Below are 24,267 nucleotides of genomic sequence, written 5' to 3' on the forward strand. Positions count from 1 at the left end.
GTGTTTCTGGCGAGTCGAGCAGGTGGCTCCGGCATGCTCGCCAGGTGCTTCCGGCGTCTCCGGCACTTGGTTCTGGTGTGTCTGAGAGCTGGTTCCGGCATGTCCGGCAGATGATTCCGGAGTGTCCGCCAAGTGGTTCTGGCATACCCAGCAGGTGATTTTGGCGTGTCAGGGAGGTGGTACCGGTGAGTCGAGCAGGTGGTTCCGGCGTGCTCGGCAGGTGGTTCAGGCGGTTCTGGCAGGTGGTATCCGTCTGTTTGGGGTGTGGTTCCAGCATCTCATGAACACGTTTCTGGCAGGTCTGAGATGTGGTTCCAGCCGGCCCGAAAGGTGTTTCCGCAGTGTCCGCCAAGCGGTTCTGGCGTAGTTGTCAGGTGATTTTGGCATGACCGGCAGGTGGTTCCAGCAAGCCTGGCAGGTGATTCCAAAGTGTTCACCAAATGGTTGTGGCGTAGCCGGCAGGTGATTTTTGAATGATCGGCTGGTGTTTCTGGCGAGTCGAGCAGGTGGCTCCGGCATGCTCGGCAGGTGCTTACGGCGTATCCGGCACGTGGTTCTGGTGTGTCTGAGAGCTGGTTCCGGCATGTCCGGCAGATGATTCCAGAGTGTCCGCCAAGTGGTTCTGGCATACCCGGCTGGTGATTTGGGCATGTCAGGTAGGTGCTCGGCAGGTTGTTCAGACGGGTCTGGCAGGTGTTTTCCGTCTGTTCGGGGTGTGGTTCCAGCATCTCATGCACATGGTTCTGGCACGTCTGAGATGTGGTTCCGGCCGGCCCGACAGGTGTTTCCACAGTGTCCGCCAAGTGGTACTGGCGTAGTTGGCAGGTGATTTTGGCATGACCGGCAGATGGTTCCAGCAAGCCCGGCAGGTGATTCCGAAGTGTTCCCCAACTGGTTGTGGCGTAGCCGGCAGGTGATTTCTGCGTGTCCGGCAGGTGGCTCTGGCGAGTCGAGCAGGTGGTTCCGGCATGCTCAGCAGGTGCTTCCAGGGTCATTGGCACGTGGTTCTGGCATATCTGAGAGGTGGTTCCGGCATGCCCGGGAGGTGATTCCGGAGTGTTCGTCAAGTGTTTCCGGCGTAGCCGGCAGGTGATTTTGCATGTCCAGCGGTCGTTCCGGCGGGTCGAGCCGGTGGTTCCGGCTTGTCCGGCAGGTGGTTCCGGTCTGTCCGGCAGGTGGTTCTGTGGTGTCCGGCACGAGGTTCAGTCTGAGAGGCTGTGCCGGCATGCCCCTCACGTGATTCCGGCTTGTCCCCGAACTGGTGCTGGTGTAGCGGGCAGGTGATTTTGGCGTGTCCGGCAGGTGGTTCAGGCGAGTTGAGCAGGTGGTTGCGACGTGCTCGGCAGGTGCTTCCGGCGTCTCCGGCACGTGTTTCTGGCACATCTGACTGGTGGTTCCGGCATGCCCAAAAGTTGATTCCGGTCTGTCCGGTAGGTGGTTCCGGCGTGCACGGCACGTGGTTCTGGTACGTGTCAGAGGTGGTTGCGTATGCCCAACAGGTGATTCCGGACTGTCCGCCACGTGCTTCTGGCAGGTCTGAGAGGTGGTTCCAACATTCCCGGCAGGTCATTTCGGAGAGTCGTCCAAGTGGTTCTGGCGTAGCCTGCAGGTGATTTTGGCGTGTCCGGCAGGTGGTTCCGCCGTGCTCGGCCGGTGGTTCAGGCATGGCCGTCACGTGGTTCCAGTCTGTCCAGGACGTGTTTCCAGCTTCTCCGGCAGGTGGTCCTGGTACGTCTGAGAGGTGGTTCCGCCATGGCTGGCAGGTGATCCCGGACTGTCCCCCAGGTGGTTCTGGCATAGCCACCAGTTGATATCGGCCTGTCCGGCAGGTGGTTCCAGCGAGTCGAACAGGTGGCTCCGGCGTGCTCGGCAGGTGGTTCCGGTTTGTTCGGTAGGTGTTTCCGGCGTGTCTGGCACGTGCTTCCGGCATGCGCGGCAGGTGATTCCGTAATGTCCACCAGGTGGTTCTGGCATACCCGGCAGGTGATTTTGGCGTGTCCGGCAGGTGTTTCTAGCGAGCCGAGCAGGTGGCTCCGGCATGCTCGGCAGGTGCTTCCGGCGTCTCCAGCACTTGGTTCTGGTGTGTCTGAGAGCTGGTTCCGGCATGTCCGGCAGATGATTCCGGACTGTCCGCCACATGGTTCTGGCACGTCTGAGAGGTGGTTCCGGCATGCCCGGCAGGTGATTCCGGAGTGTTTGCCAAGTGCTTCCGGCATAGCCGGCAGGTGAGTTTGCATGTCCAGCGGTCGTTCCGGCGGGTCGAGCCGGTGGTTCCGGCGTGTCCGGCAGGTGGTTCTGTGGTGTCCGGCACGAGGTTCAGTCTGAGAGGCTGTGCCGGCATGCCCCTCACGTGATTTCGGCTTGTCCCCGAAGTGGTGCTGGTGTAGCGGGCAGTTGATTTTGGCGTGTCCGGCAGGTGGTTCAGGCGAGTTGAGCAGGTGGTTGCGACGTGGTCGGCAGGTGCTTCCGGCATCTCCGGCACGTGTTTCTGGCACATCTGACTGGTGGTTCCGGCATGCCCAAAAGTGGATTCCGGTCTGTCCGGTAGCTGGTTCCGGCATGCACGGCACGTGGTTCTGGTACGTGTCAGAGGTGGTTGCGTATGCCCAACAGGTGATTCTAGACTGTCCGCCACGTGCTTCTGGCACGTCTGAGAGGTGGTTCCAACATGCCCGGCAGGTCATTTCGGAGAGTCGTCCAAGTGGTTCTGGCGTAGCCCGCAGGTGATTTCGGCGTGTCCGGCAGGTGGTTCCGCCGTGCTCGGCAGGTGGTTCAGGCATGGCCGTCACGTGGTTCCAGTCTGTCCAGGACGTGTTTCCAGCTTCTCCGGCAGGTGGTTCTGGTACGTCTGAGAGGTGGTTCCGCCATGGCTGGCAGGTGATCCCGGACTGTCCCCCAGGTGGTTCTGGCATAGCCAGCAGTTGATATTGGCCTGTCCGGCAGGTGGTTCCAGCGAGTCGAACAGGTGGCTCCGGCGTTCATGGCAGGTGGTTCCGGTCTGTCCGGTAGGTGTTTCCGGCGTGTCTGGCACGTGCTTCCGACACGTCTGAGAGGTGGTTCCGGCATGTGCGGCAGGTGATTCCTTAGTGTCCGCCAGGTGGTTGTGGCCTACCCTGCAGGTGATTATGGCGTGTCCGGCAGGTGTTTCTGGCGAGTCGAGCAGGTGGCTCCGGCGTGCTCGGCAGGTGGTTCCACTCTGTCCGGTAGGTGATTCCGGCATGTCTGGCACGTGCTTCCGGCACGTCTGAGAGGTGGTTCCGGCATGCGCGACAGGTGATTCCGTAGTGTCCGCCAGGTGGTTCTGGCGTACCCGGCAGGTGATTTTGGCTGTCCGGCAGGTGTTTCTGGCGAGTCGAGCAGGTGGCTCCGGCGTGCTCGGCAGGTGCTTCCGGCGTCTCCGGCACTTGGTTCTGGTGTGTCTGAGAGCTGGTTCCGGCATGTCCAGCAGATGATTCCGGAGTGTCCGCCAAGTGGTTCTGGCATACCCAGCAGGAGATTTTGTCGTGTCATGGAGGTGGTACCCGTGAGACGAGCAGGTGGTTCCGGCGTGCTCGGCAGGTGGTTCCGGTCTGTCCGGTAGGTGATTCCGGCGTGTCCGGCACGTGCTTCCGGCACGTCTTAGAGGTGGTTTTTCATGCGCGACAGGTGATTTCGGAGTGTCCGCCAGGTGGTTCTGGCGTACCCGGCAGGTGATTTTGGCGTGTCCGGCAGGTGTTTCTGGCGAGTCGAGCAGGTTGTTCCGGCATGCTCGGCAGGTGCTTCCGGCGTCTCCGGCACATGGTTCTGCTGTGTCTGAGAGCTGGTTCCGGCATGTCCGGCAGATGATTCCGGAGTGTCCACCAAGTGGTTCTGGCATACCCGGCTGGTGATTTGCGTATGTCAGGTAGGTGGTTCCGGCGAGTCGAGCAGGTGGCTCCGGCGTGCTCGGCAGGTTGTTCAGACGGGTCTGGCAGGTGTTTTCCGTCTGTTCGGGGTGTGGTTCCAGCATCTCATGCACATGGTTCTGGCACGTCTGAGATGTGGTTCCGGCCGGCCCGACAGGTGTTTCCACAGTGTCCGCCAAGTGGTACTGGCGTAGTTGGCAGGTGATTTTGGCATGACCGGCAGGTGGTTCCAGCAAGCCCGGCAGGTGATTCCGAAGTGTTCCCCAACTGGTTGTGGCGTAGCCGGCAGGTGATTTTTGCGTATCCGTGAGGTGGTTCTGGCGAGTCGAGCAGGTGGTTCCGGCGTGCTCGGCAGGTGCTTCCGGGGTCATTGGCACGTGGTTCTGGCATATCTGAGAGGTGGTTCCGGCATGCCCGGCAGGTGATTCCGGAGTGTTCGCCAAGTGTTTCCGGCGTAGCCGGCAGGTGAGTTTGCATGTCCAGAGGTCGTTCCGGCGGGTCGAGCCAGTGGTTCCGGCGTGTCCGGCAGGTGGTTCCGGTCTGTCCGGCATGTGGTTCTGTGGTGTCCGGCACGAGGTTCAGTCTGAGAGGCTGTGCCGGCATGCCCCTCACGTGATTCCGGCTTGTCCCCGAAGTGGTGCTGGTGTAGCGGGCAGGTGATTTTGGCGTGTCCGGCAGGTGGTTCAGGCGAGTTGAGCAGGTGGCTGCGACGTGCACGGCAGGTGCTTCCGGCGTCTCCGGCACCTGTTTCTGGCACATCTGACTGGTGGTTCCGGCATGCCCAAAAGTTGATTCCGGTCTGTCCGGTAGGTGGTTCCGGCGTGCACGGCACGTGGTTCTGGTACGTGTCAGAGGTGGTTGCGTATGCCCAACAGGTGATTCCGGACTGTCCTCCACGTGCTTCTGGCACGTCTGAGAGGTGGTTCCAACATGCCCGGCAGGTCATTTCGGAGAGTCGTCCAAGTGGTTCTGGCATAGCCCGCAGGTGATTTTGGTGTGTACGGCAAGTGGTTCCGCCAGCTCGGCAGGTGGTTCAGGCATGGCCGTCACGTGGTTCCAGTCTGTCCAGGACGTGTTTCCAGCTTCTCCGGCAGGTGGTTCTGGTACGTCAGAGAGGTGGTTCTGCCATGGCTGGCAGGTGATTCCGGACCGTCCCCCTGGTGGGTCTGGCATAGCCAGCAGTTGATATTGGCCTGTCCGGCAGGTGGTTCCAGCGAGTCGAACAGGTGGCTCCGGCGTGCTCGGCAGGTGGTTCCGGTCTGTCCGGTAGGTGATTCCGGCGTGTCCGGCACGTGCTTCCGGCACCTCTGAGAGGTGGTACCGGCATGCGCGACAGGTGATTTCGGAGTGTCCGCCAGGTGGTTCTGGCGTACCCGGCAGGTGATTTTGGCGTGTCCGGCAGGTGTTTCTGGCGAGTCGAGCAGGTGGCTCCGGCATGCTCGGCAGGTGCTTCCGGCGTCTCCGGCACTTGGTTCTGGTGTGTCTGAGAGCTGGTTCCGGCATGTCCGGCAGATGATTCCGGAGTGTCCGCCAAGTGATTCTGGCATACCCAGCAGGTGATTTTGGCGTGTCAGGGAGGTGGTACCGGTGAGTCGAGCAGGTGGTTCCGGCGTGCTCGGCAGGTGGTTCAGGCGGTTCTGGCAGGTGGTATCCGTCTGTTCGGGGTGTGGTTCCAGCATCTCATGAACAAGTTTCTGGCACGTCTGAGATGTGGTTCCAGCCGGCCCGACAGGTGTTTCCGCAGTGTCCGCCAAGCGGTTCTGGCGTAGTTGTCAGTTGATTTTGGCATGACCGGCAGGTGGTTCCAGCAAGCCTGACAGGTGATTCCAAAGTGTTCACCAACTGGTTGTGGCGTAGCCGGCAGGTGATTTTTGCGTGATCGGCAGGTGGTTCTGGCGAGTCGAGCTGGTGGTTCCGGCGTGCTCGGCTGGTGCTTCCGGGGTCATTGGCACGGGGTTCTGGCATGTCTGTGAGGTGGTTCCTGCATGCCCTGCAAGTGATTCCGGAGTGTTCGCCAGTGGTTCTGGCATAGTCGGCAGGTGATTTTGGCATATCCGGCAGGTGGTTCAGGCGAGTTGAGCAGGTGGTTCCAACGTGCTTGGCAGGTGCTTCCGGCGTCTCCGGCACGTGTTTCTGGCACATCTGACAGGTGGTTCCGGCATGCCCGAAAGGTGATTCCGGTCTGTCCGGTAGGTGGTTCCAGCCTGCACGGCATGTGGTTCTGGTACGTCTCAGAGGTGGTTGCGCATGCCCAACAGGTGATTCCGGACTGTCCGCCACATGGTTCTGGCATGTCTGAGAGGTGGTTCCGGCATGCCCGGCAGGTCATCCCAGAGAGTCCTCCAAGTGGTTCTGGCATAACACGCAGGTGATTTTGGCGTGTCTGGCAGGTTGTTCCGTTGTGCTTGGCAGGTGGTTCAGGCTTGGCCGGCAGGTGGTTCCAGACTGTCCAGGACGTGTTTCCAGCTTCTCCGGCAGGTGGTTCTGGTACGTCTGAGAGGTGGTTCCGCCATGGCTGGCAGGTGATTCCGGACCGTCCCCCAGGTGGTTCTGGCATAGCCAGCAGTTGATATTGGCCTGTCCGGCAGGTGGTTCCAGCGAGTCGAACAGGTGGCTCCGGCGTGCTCGGCAGGTGGTTCCGGTCTGTCCGGTAGGTGATTCCGGCGTGTCCGGCACGTGCTTCCGGCACGTCTGAGAGGCGGTTCCGGCATGCGCGACAGGTGATTTCGGAGTGTCCGCCAGGTGGTTCTGGCGTACCCGGCAGGTGATTTTTGCGTGTCCGGCAGGTGTTTCTGGCGAGTCGAGCAGATGGTTCCGGCGTGCTCGGCAGGTGCTTCTGGGGTCATTGGCACGTGGTTCTGGCATATCTGAGAGGTGGTTCCGGCATGCCCGGCAGGTGATTCCGGAGTGTTCGCCAAGTGTTTCCGGCGTAGCCGTCAGGTGAGTTTGCATGTCCAGCGGTCGTTCCGGCGGGTCGAGCCGGTGGTTCCGGCGTGTCCGGCAGGTGGTTCCAGCGAGTCGAACAGGTGGCTCCGGAGTGCTCGGCAGGTGGTTCCAGTCTGTCCGATAGGTGATTCCGGCATGTCTGGCACGGGCTTCCGGCACGTCTGAGAGGTGGTTCCGGCATGCGCGACAGGTGATTTCAGAGTGGCCGCCAGGTGGTTCTGGCGTACCCGGCAGGTGATTTTGTGGTGTCCGGCAGGTGTTTCTGGCGCGTCGAGCAGGAGGCTCCGGCATGCTCGGCAGGTGCTTCCGGCGTCTCCGGCACGTGGTTCTGGTGTGTCTGAGATCTGGTTCCGGCATGTCCGGCAGATGATTCCGGAGTGTCCGCCAAGTGGTTCTGGCATACCCGGCCGGTGATTTTGGCATGTCAGGTAGGTGGTTCCGGCGAGTCGAGCAGGTGGCTCCGGCGTGCTCGGCAGGTGCTTCCGGCGTCTCCGGCACTTGGTTCTGGTGTGTCTGAGAGCTGGTTCCGGCATGTCCGGCACATGATTCCGGAGTGTCCGCCAAGTGATTCTGGCATACCCAGCAGGTGATTTTGGCATGTCAGGGAGGTGGTACCGGTGAGTCGAGCAGGTGGTTCCGGCGTGCTCGGCAGGTTGTTCAGACGGGTCTGGCAGGTGTTTACCGTCTTCTCGGGGTGTGGTTCCGGAATCTCATGCACATGGTTCTGGCACGTCTGAGATGTGGTTCCGGCCGGCCCGACAGGTGTTTCCACAGTGTCCGCCAAGTGGTACTGGCGTAGTTGGCAGGTGATTTTGGCATGACCGGGAGGTGGTTCCAACATCCCGGCAGGTGATTCCGAAGTGTTCCCCAACTGGTTGTGGCGTAGAGGGCAGGTGATTTCTGCGTGACCGGCAGGTGGTTCTGGCGAGTCGAGCAGGTGGTTCCGGCGTGCTCGGCAGGTGCTTCCGGGGTCATTGGCAGGTGGTTCTGGCATATCTGAGAGGTGGTTCCGGCATGCCCGGCAGGTGATTCCGGAGTGTTCGCCAAGTGCTTCTGGCACGTCTGAGAGGTGGTTCCAACATGCCCGGCAGGTCATTTGGGAGAGTCGTCCAAGTAGTTCTGGCGTAGCCCGCAGGTGATTTTGGCGCGTCCGGCAGGTGGTTCCGCCGTGCTCGGCAGGTGGTTCAGGCATGGCCGTCACGTGGTTCCAGTCTGTCCAGGACGTGTTTCCAGCTTCTCCGGCAGGTGGTTCTGGTACGTCTGAGAGGTGGTTCCGCCATGGCTGGCAGGTGATCCCGGACTGTCCCCCAGGTGGTTCTGGCATAGCCAGCAGTTGATATTGGCCTGTCCGGCAGGTGGTTCCAGCGAGTCGAACAGGTGGCTCCGGCGTTCTTGGCAGGTGGTTCCGGTCTGTCCGGTAGGTGTTTGCGGCGTGTCTGGCACGTGCTTCCGGCATGCGCGGCAGTTGATTCCGTAGTGTCCGCCAGGTGGTTCTGGCATACCCGGCAGGTGATTTTGGCGTGTCCGGCAGGTGTTTATGGCGAGTCGAGCAGGTGGCTCCGGCATGCTCGGCAGGTGCTTCCGGCGTCTCCGGCACTTGGTTCTGGTGTGTCTGAGAGCTGGTTCCGGCATGTCCGGCAGATGATTCCGGAGTGTCCGCCAAGTGGTTCTGGCATACCCAGCAGGTGATTTTGGCGTGTCAGGGAGGTGGTACCGGTGAGTCGAGCAGGTGGTTCCGGCGTGCTCAGCAGGTGGTTCAGGCGGTTCTGGCAGGTGGTATTCGTCTGTTCGGGGTGTGGTTCCAGCATCTCATGAACACGTTTCTGGCACGTCTGAGATGTGGTTCCAGCCGGCCCGACAGGTGTTTCCGCAGTGTCCGCCAAGCGGTTCTGGCGTAGTTGGCAGGTGATTTTGGCATGACTGGCTGGTGGTTCCAGCAAGCCTGGCAGGTGATTCCAAAGTGTTCCCCAACTGGTTGTGGCGTAGCCGGTAGGTGATTTTTGCGTGATCGGCAGGTGGTTCTGGCCAGTCGAGCAGGTGGTTCCGGCGTGCTCGGCAGGTGCTTCCGCAGTCATTGTCACGTGGTTCTGGCATATCTGAGAGGTGGTTCCCGCATGCCCGGCAGGTGATTCCGGAGTGTTCGTCAAGTGTTTCCGGCATAGCCGGCAGGTGATTTTGCATGTCCAGCGGTCGTTCCGGCGGGTCGAGCCGGTGGTTCCGGCGTGTCCGGCAGGTGGTTCCGGTCTGTCCGGCAGGTGGTTCTGTGGTGTCCGGCACGAGGTTCAGTCTGAGAGGCTGTGCCGGCATGCCCCTCACGTGATTCCGGCTTATCCCCGAAGTGGTGCTGGTGTAGCGGGCAGGTGATTTTGGCGTGTCCGGCAGGTGGTTCAGGCGAGTTGAGCAGGTGGTTGCGACGTGCTCGGCAGGTGCTTCCGGCGTCTCCGGCACGTGTTTCTGGCACATCTGACTGGTGGTTCCGGCATGCCCAAAAGTTGATTCCGGTCTGTCCGGTAGGTGGTTCCGGCGTGCACGGCACGTGGTTCTGGTACGTGTCAGAGGTGGTTGCGTATGCCCAACAGGTGATTCCGGACTGTCCGCCACGTGCTTCTGGCACGTCTGAGAGGTGGTTCCAACATGCGCGGCAGGTCATTTCGGAGAGTCGTCCAAGTGGTTCTGGCGTAGCCCGCAGGTGATTTTGGCGTGTCTGGCAGGTGGTTCCGCCGTGCTCGGCAGGTGGTTCAGGCATGGCCGTCACGTGGTTCCAGTCTGTCCAGGACGTGTTTCCAGCTTCTCTGGCAGGTGGTTCTGGTACGTCTGAGAGGTGGTTCCGCCATGGCTGGCAGGTGATCCCGGACTGTCCACCAGGTGGTTCTGGCATAGCCAGCAGTTGATATTGGCCTGTCCGGCAGGTGGTTCCAGCGAGTCGAACAGGTGGCTCCGGCGTTCTTGGCAGGTGGTTCCGGTCTGTCCGGTAGGAGTTTGCGGCGTGTCTGGCACGTGCTTCCGGCATGCGCGGCAGGTGATTCCGTAGTGTCCGCCAGGTGGTTCTGGCATACCCGGCAGGTGATTTTGGCGTGTCCGGCAGGTGTTTCTGGCGAGTCGAGCAGGTGGCTCCGGAATGCTCGGCAGGTGCTTCCGGCGTCTCCGACACTTGGTTCTGGTGTGTCTGAGAACTGGTTCCGGCATGTCCGGCAGATGATTCCGAAGTGTCCGCCAAGTGGTTCTGGCATACCCAGCAGGTGATTTTGGCGTGTCAGGGAGGTGGTACCGGTGAGTCGACCAGGTGGTTCCAGCGTGCTCGGCAGGTGGTTCAGGCGGTTCTGGCAGGTGGTATCCGTCTGTTCGGGGTGTGGTTCCAGCATCTCATGAACACGTTTCTGGCACGTCTGAGATGTGGTTCCAGCCGGCCCGACAGGTGTTTCCGCAGTGTCCGCCAAGCGGTTCTGGCATAGTTGGCAGGTGATTTTGGCATGACTGGCAGGTGGTTCCAGCAAGCCTGGCAGGTGATTCCAAAGTGTTCACCAACTGGTTGTGGCGTAGCCGGCAGGTGATTTTTCCGAGTCCGGCAGGTGGTTCTGGCAAGTCGAGCAGGTGGTTCCGGCGTGCTCGGCTGGTGCTTCCGGGGTCATTGGCACGGGGTTCTGGCATGTCTGAGAGGTGGTTCCTGCATGCCCGGCAAGTGATTTCGGAGTGTTCGCCAAGTGGTTCTGGCATAGTCGGCAGGTGATTTTGGCATGTCCGGCAGGTGGTTCAGGCGAGTTGAGCAGGTGGTTCCAACGTGCTTGGCAGGTGCTTCCGGCGTCTCCGGCACGTGTTTCTGGCACATCTGACAGGTGGTTCCGGCATGCCCGAAAGGTGATTCCGGTCTGTCCGGTAGGTGGTTCCAGCCTGCACGGCATGTGGTTCTGGTACGTCTCAGAGGTGGTTGCGCATGCCCAACAGGTGATTCCGGACTGTCCGCCACATGGTTCTGGCATGTCTGAGAGGTGGTTCCGGCATGCCCGGCAGGTCATCCCAGAGAGTCCTCCAAGTGGTTCTGGCATAACACGCAGGTGATTTTGGCGTGTCTGGCAGGTTGTTCCGTTGTGCTTGGCAGGTGGTTCAGGCTTGGCCGGCAGGTGGTTCCAGACTGTCCAGGACGTGTTTCCAGCTTCTCCGGCAGGTGGTTCTGGTACGTCTGAGAGGTGGTTCCGCCATGGCTGGCAGGTGATTCCGGACAGTCCCCCAGGTGGTTCTGGCATAGCCAGCAGTTGATATTGGCCTGTCCGGCAGGTGGTTCCAGCGAGTCGAACAGGTGGCTCCGGCGTGCTAGGCAGGTGGTTCCGGTCTGTCCGGTAGGTGATTCTGGCGTGTCCGGCACGTGCTTCCGGCACGTCTGAGAGGTGGTTCCGGCATGCGCGACAGGTGATTTCGGAGTGTCCGCCAGGTGGTTCTGGCGTACCCGGCAGGTGATTTTGGCGAGTCCGGCAGGTGTTTCTGGCGAGTCGAGCAGGTGGCTCCGGCATGCTCGGCAGGTGCTTCCGGCGTCTCCGGCACGTGGTTCTGGTGTGTCTGAGAGCTGGTTCCGGCATGTCCGGCAGATGATTCCGGAGTGTCCGCCAAGTGGTTCTGGCATACCCGGCTGGTGATTTGGGCATGTCAGGTAGGTGGTTCCGGCGAGTCGAGCAGGTGGCTCCGGCGTGCTCGGCAGGTTGTTCAGACGGGTCTGGCAGGTGTTTTCCGTCTCTTCGGGGTGTGGTTCCAGCATCTCATGCACATGGTTCTGGCACATTTGAGATGTGGTTCCGGCCGGCCCGACAGGTGTTTCCACAGTGTCCGCCAAGTGGTACTGGCGTAGTTGGCAGGTGATTTTGGCATGACCGGCAGGTGGTTCCAGCAAGCCCGGCAGGTGATTCCGAAGTGTTCCCCCACCGGTTGTGGCGTAGCCAGCAGGTGATTTTTGCGTGTCCGGCAGGTGGTTCTGGCGAGTCGAGCAGGTGGTTCCGGCGTGCTCGGCAGGTGCTTCCGGGGTCATTGGCACGTGGTTCTGGCATATCTGAGAGGTGGTTCCGGCATGCCCGGCAGGTGATTCCGGAGTGTTCGCCAAGTGTTTCCGGCGTAGCCGGCAGGTGAGTTTGCATGTCCAGAGGTCGTTCCGGCGGGTCGAGCCGGTGGTTCCGGCGTGTACGGCAGGTGGTTCCGGTCTGTCCGGCATGTGGTTCTGTGGTGTCCGGCACGAGGTTCAGTCTGAGAGGCTGTGCCGGCATGCCCCTCACGTGATTCCGGCTTGTCCCCGAAGTGGTGCTGGTGTAGCGGGCAGGTGATTTTGGCGTGTCCGGCAGGTGGTTCAGGCGAGTTGAGCAGGTGGTTGCGACGTGCACGGCAGGTGCTTCCGGCGTCTCCGGCACCTGTTTCTGGCACATCTGACTGGTGGTTCCGGCATGCCCAAAAGTTGATTCCGGTCTGTCCGGTAGGTGGTTCCGGCGTGCACGGCACGTGGTTCTGGTACGTGTCAGAGGTGGTTGCGTATGCCCAACAGGTGATTCCGGACTGTCCTCCACGTGCTTCTGGCACGTCTGAGAGGTGGTTCCAACATGCCCGGCAGGTCATTTCGGAGAGTCGTCCAAGTGGTTCTGGCATAGCCCGCAGGTGATTTTGGTGTGTACGGCAAGTGGTTCCGCCAGCTCGGCAGGTGGTTCAGGCATGGCCGTCACGTGGTTCCAGTCTGTCCAGGACGTGTTTCCAGCTTCTCCGGCAGGTGGTTCTGGTACGTCTGAGAGGTGGTTCCGCCAGGGCTGGCAGGTGATTCCGGACCGTCCCCCAGGTGGTTCTGGCATAGCCAGCAGTTGATATTGGCCTGTCCGGCAGGTGGTTCCAGCGAGTCGAACAGGTGGCTCCGGCGTGCTAGGCAGGTGGTTCCGGTCTGTCCGGTAGGTGATTCCGGCGTGTCCGGCACGTGCTTCCGGCACCTCTGAGAGGTGGTACCGGCATGCGCGACAGGTGATTTCGGAGTGTCCGCCAGGTGGTTCTGGCGTACCCGGCAGGTGATTTTGGCGTGTCCGGCAGGTGTTTCTGGCGAGTCGAGCAGGTGGCTCCGGAATGCTCGGCAGGTGCTTCCGGCGTCTCCGGCACTTGGTTCTGGTGTGTCTGAGAGCTGGTTCCGGCATGTCCGGCAGATGATTCCGGAGTGTCCGCCAAGTGATTCTGGCATACCCAGCAGGTGATTTTGGCGTGTCAGGGAGGTGGTACCGGTGAGTCGAGCAGGTGGTTCCGGCGTGCTCGGCAGGTGGTTCAGGCGGTTCTGGCAGGTGGTATCCGTCTGTTCGGGGTGTGGTTCCAGCATCTCATGAACAAGTTTCTGGCACGTCTGAGATGTGGTTCCAGCCGGCCCGACAGGTGTTTCCGCAGTGTCCGCCAAGCGGTTCTGGCGTAGTTGTCAGGTGATTTTGGCATGACCGGCAGGTGGTTCCAGCAAGCCTGACAGGTGATTCCAAAGTGTTCACCAACTGGTTGTGGCGTAGCCGGCAGGTGATTTTTGCGTGATCGGCAGGTGGTTCTGGCGAGTCGAGCAGGTGGTTCCGGCGTGCTCGGCTGGTGCTTCCGGGGTCATTGGCACGGGGTTCTGGCATGTCTGTGAGGTGGTTCCTGCATGCCCTGCAAGTGATTCCGGAGTGTTCGCCAGTGGTTCTGGCATAGTCGGCAGGTGATTTTGGCATATCCGGCAGGTGGTTCAGGCGAGTTGAGCAGGTGGTTCCAACGTGCTTGGCAGGTGCTTCCGGCGTCTCCGGCACGTGTTTCTGGCACATCTGACAGGTGGTTCCGGCATGCCCGAAAGGTGATTCCGGTCTGTCCGGTAGGTGGTTCCAGCCTGCACGGCATGTGGTTCTGGTACGTCTCAGAGGTGGTTGCGCATGCCCAACAGGTGATTCCGGACTGTCCGCCACATGGTTCTGGCATGTCTGAGAGGTGGTTCCGGCATGCCCGGCAGGTCATCCCAGAGAGTCCTCCAAGTGGTTCTGGCATAACACGCAGGTGATTTTGGCGTGTCTGGCAGGTTGTTCCGTTGTGCTTGGCAGGTGGTTCAGGCTTGGCCGGCAGGTGGTTCCAGACTGTCCAGGACGTGTTTCCAGCTTCTCCGGCAGGTGGTTCTGGTACGTCTGAGAGGTGGTTCCGCCATGGCTGGCAGGTGATTCCGGACCGTCCCCCAGGTGGTTCTGGCATAGCCAGCAGTTGATATTGGCCTGTCCGGCAGGTGGTTCCAGCGAGTCGAACAGGTGGCTCCGGCGTGCTCGGCAGGTGGTTCCGGTCTGTCCGGTAGGTGATTCCGGCGTGTCCGGCACGTGCTTCCGGCACGTCTGAGAGGCGGTTCCGGCATGCGCGACAGGTGATTTCGGAGTGTCCGCCAGGTGGTTCTGGCGTACCCGGCAGGTGATTTTTGCGTGTCCGGCAGGTGTTTCTGGCGAGTCGAGCAGATGGTTCCGGCGTGCTCGGCAGGTGCTTCCGGGGTCATTGGCACGTGGTTCTGGCATATCTGAGAGGTGGTTCCGGCATGCCCGGCAGGTGATTCCGGAGTGTTCGCCAAGTGTTTCCGGCGTAGCCGGCAGGTGAGTTTGCATGTCCAGCGGTCGTTCCGGCGGGTCGAGCCGGTGGTTCCGGCGTGTCCGGCAGGTGGTTCCAGCGAGTCGAACAGGTGGCTCCGGCGTGCTCGGCAGGTGGTTCCAGTCTGTCCGATAGGTGATTCCGGCATGTCTGGCACGGGCTTCCGGCACGTCTGAGAGGTGGTTCCGGCATGCGCGACAGGTGATTTCAGAGTGGCCGCCAGGTGGTTCTGGCGTACCCGGCAGGTGATTTTGTGGTGTCCGGCAGGTGTTTCTGGCGAGTCGAGCAGGAGGCTCCGGCATGCTCGGCAGGTGCTTCCGGCGTCTCCGGCACGTGGTTCTGGTGTGTCTGAGATCTGGTTCCGGCATGTCCGGCAGATGATTCCGGAGTGTCCGCCAAGTGGTTCTGGCATACCCGGCCGGTGATTTTGGCATGTCAGGTAGGTGGTTCCGGCGAGTCGAGCAGGTGGCTCCGGCGTGCTCGGCAGGTGCTTCCGGCGTCTCCGGCACTTGGTTCTGGTGTGTCTGAGAGCTGGTTCCGGCATGTCCGGCACATGATTCCGGAGTGTCCGCCAAGTGATTCTGGCATACCCAGCAGGTGATTTTGGCGTGTCAGGGAGGTGGTACCGGTGAGTCGAGCAGGTGGTTCCGGCGTGCTCGGCAGGTTGTTCAGACGGGTCTGGCAGGTGTCTACCGTCTTCTCGGGGTGTGGTTCCGGAATCTCATGCACATGGTTCTGGCACGTCTGAGATGTGGTTCCGGCCGGCCCGACAGGTGTTTCCACAGTGTCCGCCAAGTGGTACTGGCGTAGTTGGCAGGTGATTTTGGCATGACCGGGAGGTGGTTCCAACATCCCGGCAGGTGATTCCGAAGTGTTCCCCAACTGGTTGTGGCGTAGAGGGCAGGTGATTTCTGCGTGACCGGCAGGTGGTTCTGGCGAGTCGAGCAGGTGGTTCCGGCGTGCTCGGCAGGTGCTTCCGGGGTCATTGGCAGGTGGTTCTGTCATATCTGAGAGGTGGTTCCGGCATGCCCGGCAGGTGATTCCGGAGTGTTCGCCAAGTGCTTCTGGCACGTCTGAGAGGTGGTTCCAACATGCCCGGCAGGTCATTTGGGAGAGTCGTCCAAGTAGTTCTGGCGTAGCCCGCAGGTGATTTTGGCGCGTCCGGCAGGTGGTTCCGCCGTGCTCGGCAGGTGGTTCAGGCATGGCCGTCACGTGGTTCCAGTCTGTCCAGGACGTGTTTCCAGCTTCTCCGGCAGGTGGTTCTGGTACGTCTGAGAGGTGGTTCCGCCATGGCTGGCAGGTGATCCCGGACCGTCCCCCAGGTGGTTCTGGCATAGCCAGCAGTTGATATTGGCCTGTCCGGCAGGTGGTTCCAGCGAGTCGAACAGGTGGCTCCGGCGTTCTTGGCAGGTGGTTCCGGTCTGTCCGGTAGGTGTTTGCGGCGTGTCTGGCACGTGCTTCCGGCATGCGCGGCAGTTGATTCCGTAGTGTCCGCCAGGTGGTTCTGGCATACCCGGCAGGTGATTTTGGCGTGTCCGGCAGGTGTTTATGGCGAGTCGAGCAGGTGGCTCCGGCATGCTCGGCAGGTGCTTCCGGCGTCTCCGGCACTTGGTTCTGGTGTGTCTGAGAGCTGGTTCCGGCATGTCCGGCAGATGATTCCGGAGTGTCCGCCAAGTGGTTCTGGCATACCCAGCAGGTGATTTTGGCGTGTCAGGGAGGTGGTACCGGTGAGTCGAGCAGGTGGTTCCGGCGTGCTCAGCAGGTGGTTCAGGCGGTTCTGGCAGGTGGTATTCGTCTGTTCGGGGTGTGGTTCCAGCATCTCATGAACACGTTTCTGGCACGTCTGAGATGTGGTTCCAGCCGGCCCGACAGGTGTTTCCGCAGTGTCCGCCAAGCGGTTCTGGCGTAGTTGGCAGGTGATTTTGGCATGACTGGCTGGTGGTTCCAGCAAGCCTGGCAGGTGATTCAAAAGTGTTCCCCAACTGGTTGTGGCGTAGCCGGTAGGTGATTTTTGCGTGATCGGCAGGTGGTTCTGGCCAGTCGAGCAGGTGGTTCCGGCGTGCTCGGCAGGTGCTTCCGCAGTCATTGTCACGTGGTTCTGGCATATCTGAGAGGTGGTTCCCGCATGCCCGGCAGGTGATTCCGGAGTGTTCGTCAAGTGTTTCCGGCATAGCCGGCAGGTGATTTTGCATGTCCAGCGGTCGTTCCGGCGGGTCGAGCCTGTGGTTCCGGCGTGTCCGGCAGGTGGTTCCGGTCTGTCCGGCAGGTGGTTCTGTGGTGTCCGGCACGAGGTTCAGTCTGAGAGGCTGTGCCGGCATGCCCCTCACGTGATTCCGGCTTATCCCCGAAGTGGTGCTGGTGTAGCGGGCAGGTGATTTTGGCGTGTCCGGCAGGTGGTTCAGGCGAGTTGAGCAGGTGGTTGCGACGTGCTCGGCAGGTGCTTCCGGCGTCTCCGGCACGTGTTTCTGGCACATCTGACTGGTGGTTCCGGCATGCCCAAAAGTTGATTCCGGTCTGTCCGGTAGGTGGTTCCGGCGTGCACGGCACGTGGTTCTGGTACGTGTCAGAGGTGGTTGCGTATGCCCAACAGGTGATTCCGGACTGTCCGCCACGTGCTTCTGGCACGTCTGAGAGGTGGTTCCAACATGCCCGGCAGGTCATTTCGGAGAGTCGTCCAAGTGGTTCTGGCGTAGCCCGCAGGTGATTTTGGCGTGTCTGGCAGGTGGTTCCGCCGTGCTCGGCAGGTGGTTCAGGCATGGCCGTCACGTGGTTCCAGTCTGTCCAGGACGTGTTTCCAGCTTCTCTGGCAGGTGGTTCTGGTACGTCTGAGAGGTGGTTCCGCCATGGCTGGCAGGTGATCCCGGACTGTCCCCCAGGTGGTTCTGGCATAGCCAGCAGTTGATATTGGCCTGTCCGGCAGGTGGTTCCAGCGAGTCGAACAAGTGGCTCCGGCGTTCTTGGCAGGTGGTTCCGGTCTGTCCGGTAGGAGTTTGCGGCGTGTCTGGCACGTGCTTCCGGCAAGCGCGGCAGGTGATTCCGTAGTGTCCGCCAGGTGGTTCTGGCATACCCGGCAGGTGATTTTGGCGTGTCCGGCAGGTGTTTCTGGCGAGTCGAGCAGGTGGCTCCGGCATGCTCGGCAGGTGCTTCCGGCGTCTCCGACACTTGGTTCTGGTGTGTCTGAGAACTGGTTCCGGCATGTCCGGCAGATGATTCCGGAGTGTCCGCCAAGTGGTTCTGGCATACCCAGCAGGTGATTTTGGCGTGTCAGGGAGGTGGTACCGGTGAGTCGACCAGGTGGTTCCAGCGTGCTCGGCAGGTGGTTCAGGCGGTTCTGGCAGGTGGTATCCGTCTGTTCGGGGTGTGGTTCCAGCATCTCATGAACACGTTTCTGGCACGTCTGAGATGTGGTTCCAGCCGGCCCGACAGGTGTTTCCGCAGTGTCCGCCAAGCGGTTCTGGCATAGTTGGCAGGTGATTTTGGCATGACTGGCAGGTGGTTCCAGCAAGCCTGGCAGGTGATTCCAAAGTGTTCACCAACTGGTTGTGGCGTAGCCGGCAGGTGATTTTTCCGAGTCCGGCAGGTGGTTCTGGCAAGTCGAGCAGGTGGTTCCGGCGTGCTCGGCTGGTGCTTCCGGGGTCATTGGCACGGGGTTCTGGCATGTCTGAGAGGTGGTTCCTGCATGCCCGGCAAGTGATTCCGGAGTGTTCGCCAAGTGGTTCTGGCATAGTCGGCAGGTGATTTTGGCATGTCCGGAAGGTGGTTCAGGCGAGTTGAGCAGGTGGTTCCAACGTGCTTGGCAGGTGCTTCCGGCGTCTCCGGCACGTGTTTCTGGCACATCTGACAGGTGGTTCCGGCATGCCCGAAAGGTGATTCCGGTCTGTCCGGTAGGTGGTTCCAGCCTGCACGGCATGTGGTTCTGGTACGTCTCAGAGGTGGTTGCGCATGCCCAACAGGTGATTCCGGACTGTCCGCCACATGGTTCTGGCACGTCTGAGAGGTGGTTCCGGCATGCCCGGCAGGTCATCCCAGAGAGTCCTCCAAGTGGTTCTGGCATAACACGCAGGTGATTTTGGCGTGTCTGGCAGGTTGTTCCGTTGTGCTTGGCAGGTGGTTCAGGCTTGGCCGGCAGGTGGTTCCAGACTGTCCAGGACGTGTTTCCAGCTTCTCCGGCAGGTGGTTCTGGTACGTCTGAGAGGTGGTTCCGCCATGGCTGGCAGGTGATTCCGGACAGTCCCCCAGGTGGTTCTGGCATAGCCAGCAGTTGATATTGGCCTGTCCGGCAGGTGGTTCCAGCGAGTCGAACAGGTGGCTCCGGCGTGCTAGGCAGGTGGTTCCGGTCTGTCCGGTAGGTGATTCCGGCGTGTCCGGCACGTGCTTCCGGCACGTCTGAGAGGTGGTTCCGGCATGCGCGACAGGTGATTTCGGAGTGTCCGCCAGGTGGTTCTGGCGTACACGGCAGGTGATTTTGGCGAGTCCGGCAGGTGTTTCTGGCGAGTCGAGCAGGTGGCTCCGGCATGCTCGGCAGGTGCTTCCGGCGTCTCCGGCACGTGGTTCTGGTGTGTCTGAGAGCTGGTTCCGGCATGTCCGGCAGATGATTCCGGAGTGTCCGCCAAGTGGTTCTGGCATACCCGGCTGGTGATTTGGGCATGTCAGGTAGGTGGTTCCGGCGAGTCGAGCAGGTGGCTCCGGCGTGCTCGGCAGGTTGTTCAGACGGGTCTGGCAGGTGTTTTCCGTCTCTTCGGGGTGTGGTTCCAGCATCTCATGCACATGGTTCTGGCACATTTGAGATGTGGTTCCGGCCGGCCCGACAGGTGTTTCCACAGTGTCCGCCAAGTGGTACTGGCGTAGTTGGCAGGTGATTTTGGCATGACCGGCAGGTGGTTCCAGCAAGCCCGGCAGGTGATTCCGAAGTGTTCCCCCACCGGTTGTGGCGTAGCCAGCAGGTGATTTTTGCGTGTCCGGCAGGTGGTTCTGGCGAGTCGAGCAGGTGGTTCCGGCGTGCTCGGCAGGTGCTTCCGGGGTCATTGGCACGTGGTTCTGGCATATCTGAGAGGTGGTTCCGGCATGCCCGGCAGGTGATTCCGGAGTGTTCGCCAAGTGTTTCCGGCGTAGCCGGCAGGTGAGTTTGCATGTCCAGAGGTCGTTCCGGCGGGTCGAGCCGGTGGTTCCGGCGTGTACGGCAGGTGGTTCCGGTCTGTCCGGCATGTGGTTCTGTGGTGTCCGGCACGAGGTTCAGTCTGAGAGGCTGTGCCGGCATGCCCCTCACGTGATTCCGGCTTGTCCCCGAAGTGGTGCTGGTGTAGCGGGCAGGTGATTTTGGCGTGTCCGGCAGGTGGTTCAGGCGAGTTGAGCAGGTGGTTGCGACGTGCACGGCAGGTGCTTCCGGCGTCTCCGGCACCTGTTTCTGGCACATCTGACTGGTGGTTCCGGCATGCCCAAAAGTTGATTCCGGTCTGTCCGGTAGGTGGTTCCGGCGTGCACGGCACGTGGTTCTGGTACGTCTCAGAGGTGGTTGCGTATGCCCAACAGGTGATTCCGGACTGTCCTCCACGTGCTTCTGGCACGTCTGAGAGGTGGTTCCAACATGCCAGGCAGGTCATTTCGGAGAGTCGTCCAAGTGGTTCTGGCGTAGCCCGCAGGTGATTTTGGCGCGTCCGGCAGGTGGTTCCGCCGTGCTCGGCAGGTGGTTCAGGCATGGCCGTCACGTGGTTCCAGTCTGTCCAGGACGTGTTTCCAGCTTCTCCGGCAGGTGGTTCTGGTACGTCTGAGAGGTGGTTCCGCCATGGCTGGCAGGTGATCCCGGACTGTCCCCCAGGTGGTTCTGGCATAGCCAGCAGTTGATATTGGCCTGTCCGGCAGGTGGTTCCAGCGAGTCGAACAGGTGGCTCCGGCGTTCTTGGCAGGTGGTTCCGGTCTGTCCGGTAGGTGTTTGCGGCGTGTCTGGCACGTGCTTCCGGCATGCGCGGCAGGTGATTCCATAGTGTCCGCCAGGTGGTTCTGGCATACCCGGCAGGTGATTTTGGCGTGTCCGGCAGGTGTTTCTGGCGAGTCGAGCAGGTGGCTCCGGCATGCTCGGCAGGTGCTTCCGGCGTCTCCGGCACTTGGTTCTGGTGTGTCTGAGAGCTGGTTCCGGCATGTCCGGCAGATGATTCCGGAGTGTCCGACAAGTGGTTCTGGCATACCCAGCAGGTGATTTTGGCGTGTCAGTGATGTGGTACCGGTGAGTCGACCAGGTGGTTCCAGCGTGCTCGGCAGGTGGTTCAGGCGGTTCTGGCAGGTGGTATCCGTCTGTTCGTGGTGTGGTTCCAGCATCTCATGAACACGTTTCTGGCACGTCTGAGATGTGGTTCCAGCCGGCCCGACAGGTGTTTCCGCAGTGTCCGCCAAGCGGTTCTGGCGTAGTTGGCAGGTGATTTTGGCATGACCGGCAGGTGGTTCCAGCAAGCCCGGCAGGTGATTCCGAAGTGTTCCCCAACTGGTTGTGGCGTAGCCGGCAGGTGATTTTTGCGTGTCCGGCAGGTGGTTCTGGCGAGTCGAGCAGGTGGTTCCGGCGTGCTCGGCAGGTGCTTCCGGGGTCATTGGCACGTGGTTCTGGCATATCTGAGAGGTGGTTCCGGCATGCCCGGCAGGTGATTCCGGAGTGTTCGCCAAGTGTTTCCGGCGTAGCCGGCAGGTGAGTTTGCATGTCCAGCTGTCGTTCCGGCGGGTCGAGCCGGTGTTTCCGGCGTGTCCGGCAGGTGGTTCCGGTCTGTCCGGCAGGTGGTTCTGTGGTGTTCGGCACGAGGTTCAGAGTGAGAGGCTGTGCCGGCATGCCCCTCACGTGATTCCGGCTTGTCCCCGAAGTGGTGCTCGTGTAGCGGGCAGGTGATTTTGGCATGTCCGGCAGGTGTTTCTGGCGAGTCGAGCAGGTGGCTCCGGCATGCTCGGCAGGTGCTTCCGGCGTCTCCGGCACTTGGTTCTGGTGTGTCTGAGAGCTGGTTCCGGCATGTCCGGCAGATGATTCCGGAGTGTCCGCCAAGTGGTTCTGGCATACCCAGCAGGTGATTTTGGCGTGTCAGGGAGGTGGTACCGGTGAGTGGAGCAGGTGGTTCCGGCGTGCTCAGCAGGTGGTTCAGGCGGTTCTGGCAGGTGGTATCCGTCTGTTCGGGGTGTGGTTCCAGCATCTCATGAACACGTTTCTGGCACGTCTGAGATGTGGTTCCAGCCGGCCCGACAGGTGTTTCCGCAGTGTCCGCCAAGCGGTTCTGGCGTAGTTGGCAGGTGATTTTGGCATGACTGGCAGGTGGTTCCAGCAAGCCTGGCAGGTGATTCCAAAGTGTTCCCCAACTGGTTGTGGCGTAGCCGGTAGGTGATTTTTGCGTGATCGGCAGGTGGTTCTGGCCAGTCGAGCAGGTGGTTCCGGCGTGCTCGGCTGGTGCTTCCGGGGTCATTGGCACGGGGTTCTGGCATGTCTGAGAGGTGGTTCCTGCATGCCCGGCAAGTGATTCCGGAGTGTTCGCCAAGTGGTTCTGGCATAGTCGGCAGGTGATTTTGGCATGTCCGGCAGGTGGTTCAGGCGAGTCGAGCAGGTGGTTCCAACGTGCTTGGCAGGTGCTTCCGGCGTCTCCGGCACGTATTTCTTGCACATCTGACAGGTGGTTCCAGCATGCCCGAAAGGTGATTCCGGTCTGTCCGGTAGGTGGCTCCAGCCTGCACGGCATGTGTTTCTGTTACGTCTCAAAGGTGGTTGCGCATGCCCAACAGGTGATTCCGGACTGTCCGCCACATGGTTCTGGCACGTCTGAGAGGTGGTTCCGCCATGGCTGGCAGGCGATTACGGACCGTCCCCCAGGTGGTTCTGGCATAGCCAGCAGTTGATATTGGCCTGTCCGGCAGGTGGTTTCAGCGAGTCGAACAGGTGGCTCCGGCGTGCTCGGCAGGTGGTTCCGGTCTGTCCGGTAGGTGATTCCGGCGTGTCCGGCATGTGCTTCCGGCACGTCTGAGAGGTGGTTAAGGCATGCGCGACAGGTGATTTCGGAGTGTCCGCCAGGTGGTTCTGGCGTACCCGGCAGGTGATTTTGGCGTGTCCGGCAGGTGTTTCTGGCGAGTCGAGCAGGTGGCTCCGGCATGCTCGGCAGGTGCTTCCGGCGTCTCCGGCACGTGGTTCTGGTGTGTCTGAGAGCTGGTTCCGGCATGTCCAGCAGATGATTCCGGAGTGTCCGCCAAGTGGTTCTGGCATACCCGGCTGGTGATTTGGGCATGTCAGGTAGGTGGCTCCGGCGTGCTCGGCAGGTTGTTCAGACGGGTCAGGCAGGTGTTTTCCGTCTGTTCGGGGTGTGGTTCCAGCATCTCATGCACATGGTTCTGGCACGTCTGAGATGTGGTTCCGGCCGGCCCGACAGGTGTTTCCACAGTGTTCGCCAAGTGGTACTGGCGTAGTTGGCAGGTGATTTTGGCATGACCGGCAGGTGGTTCCAGCACGCCCGGCAGTTGATTCCGAAGTGTTCCCCAACTGGTTGTGGCGTAGCCGGCAGGTGATTTTGGCGTGTCCGGCAGGTGGTTCTGGCGAGTCGAGCAGGTGGTTCCGGCGTGCTCGGCAGGTGCTTCCGGGGTCATTGGCACGTGGTTCTGGCATATCTGAGAGGTGGTTCCGGCATGCCCGGCAGGTGATTCTGGAGTGTTCGCCAAGTGTTTCCGGCGTAGCCGGCAGGTGAGTTTGCATGTCCAGCGGTCGTTCCGGCGGGTCGAGCCGGTGGTTCCGGCATGCCCGGCAGGTGATTCCGGAGTGTTCGCCAAGTGTTTCCGGCGTAGCCGGCAGGTGATTTTGCACGTCCAGAGGTCCTTCCGGCGGGTCGAGCCGGTGTTTCCGGCGTGTCCGGCAGGTGGTTCCGGTCTGTCCGGCAGGTGTTTCTGTGGTGTCCTGCACGAGGTTCAGTCTGAGAGGCTGTGCCGGCATGCCCCTCACGTGATTCCGGCTTGTCCCCGAAGTGGTGCTGGTGTAGCGGGCAGGTGATTTTGGCGTGTCCGGCAGGTGGTTCAGGCGAGTTGAGCAGGTGGTTGCGACGTGCTCGGCAGGTGCTTCCGGCGTCTCCGGCACGTGTTTCTGGCACATCTGACAGGTGGTTCCGGCATGCCCAAAAGTTGATTCCGGTCTGTCCGGTAGGTGGTTCCGGCGTGCACGGCACCTGGTTCTGGTACGTGTCAGAGGTGGTTGCGTATGCCGAACAGGTGATTCCGGACTGTCCGCCACGTGCTTCTGGCAGGTCTGAGAGGTGGTTCCAACATGCCCAGCAGGTCATTTCGGAGAGTCGTCCAAGTGGTTCTGGCGTAGCCCGCAGGTGATTTTGGCGTGTCCGGGAGGTGGTTCCGCCGTGCTCGGCAGGTGGTTCAGGCATGGCCGTCACGTGGTTCCAGTCTGTCCAGGACGTGTTTCCAGCTTCTCCGGCAGGTGGTCCTGGTACGTCTGAGAGGTGGTTCCGCCATGGCTGGCAGGTGATCCCGGACTGTCCCCCAGGTGGTTCTGGCATAGCCACCAGTTGATATCGGCCTGTCCGGCAGGTGGTTCCAGCGAGTCGAACAGGTGGCTCCGGCGTTCTTGGCAGGTGGTTCCGGTCTGTCCGGTAGGTGTTTCCGGCGTGTCTGGCACGTGCTTCCGGCATGCGCGGCAGGTGATTCCGTAGTGTCCGCCAGGTGGTTCTGGCATACCTGGCAGGTGATTTTGGCGTGTCCGGCAGGTGTTTCTGGCGAGTCGAGCAGGTGGCTCCGGCATGCTAAGCAGGTGCTTCCGGCGTCTCCGGCACTTGGTTCTGGTGTGTCTGAGAGCTGGTTCCGGCATGTCCGGCAGATGATTCCGGAGTGTCCGCCAAGTGGTTCTGGCATA

Source organism: Equus caballus, chromosome 17 (assembly GCF_041296265.1).
Source record: "Equus caballus isolate H_3958 breed thoroughbred chromosome 17, TB-T2T, whole genome shotgun sequence".
Classification (NCBI taxonomy): Eukaryota; Metazoa; Chordata; class Mammalia; order Perissodactyla; family Equidae; genus Equus; species Equus caballus.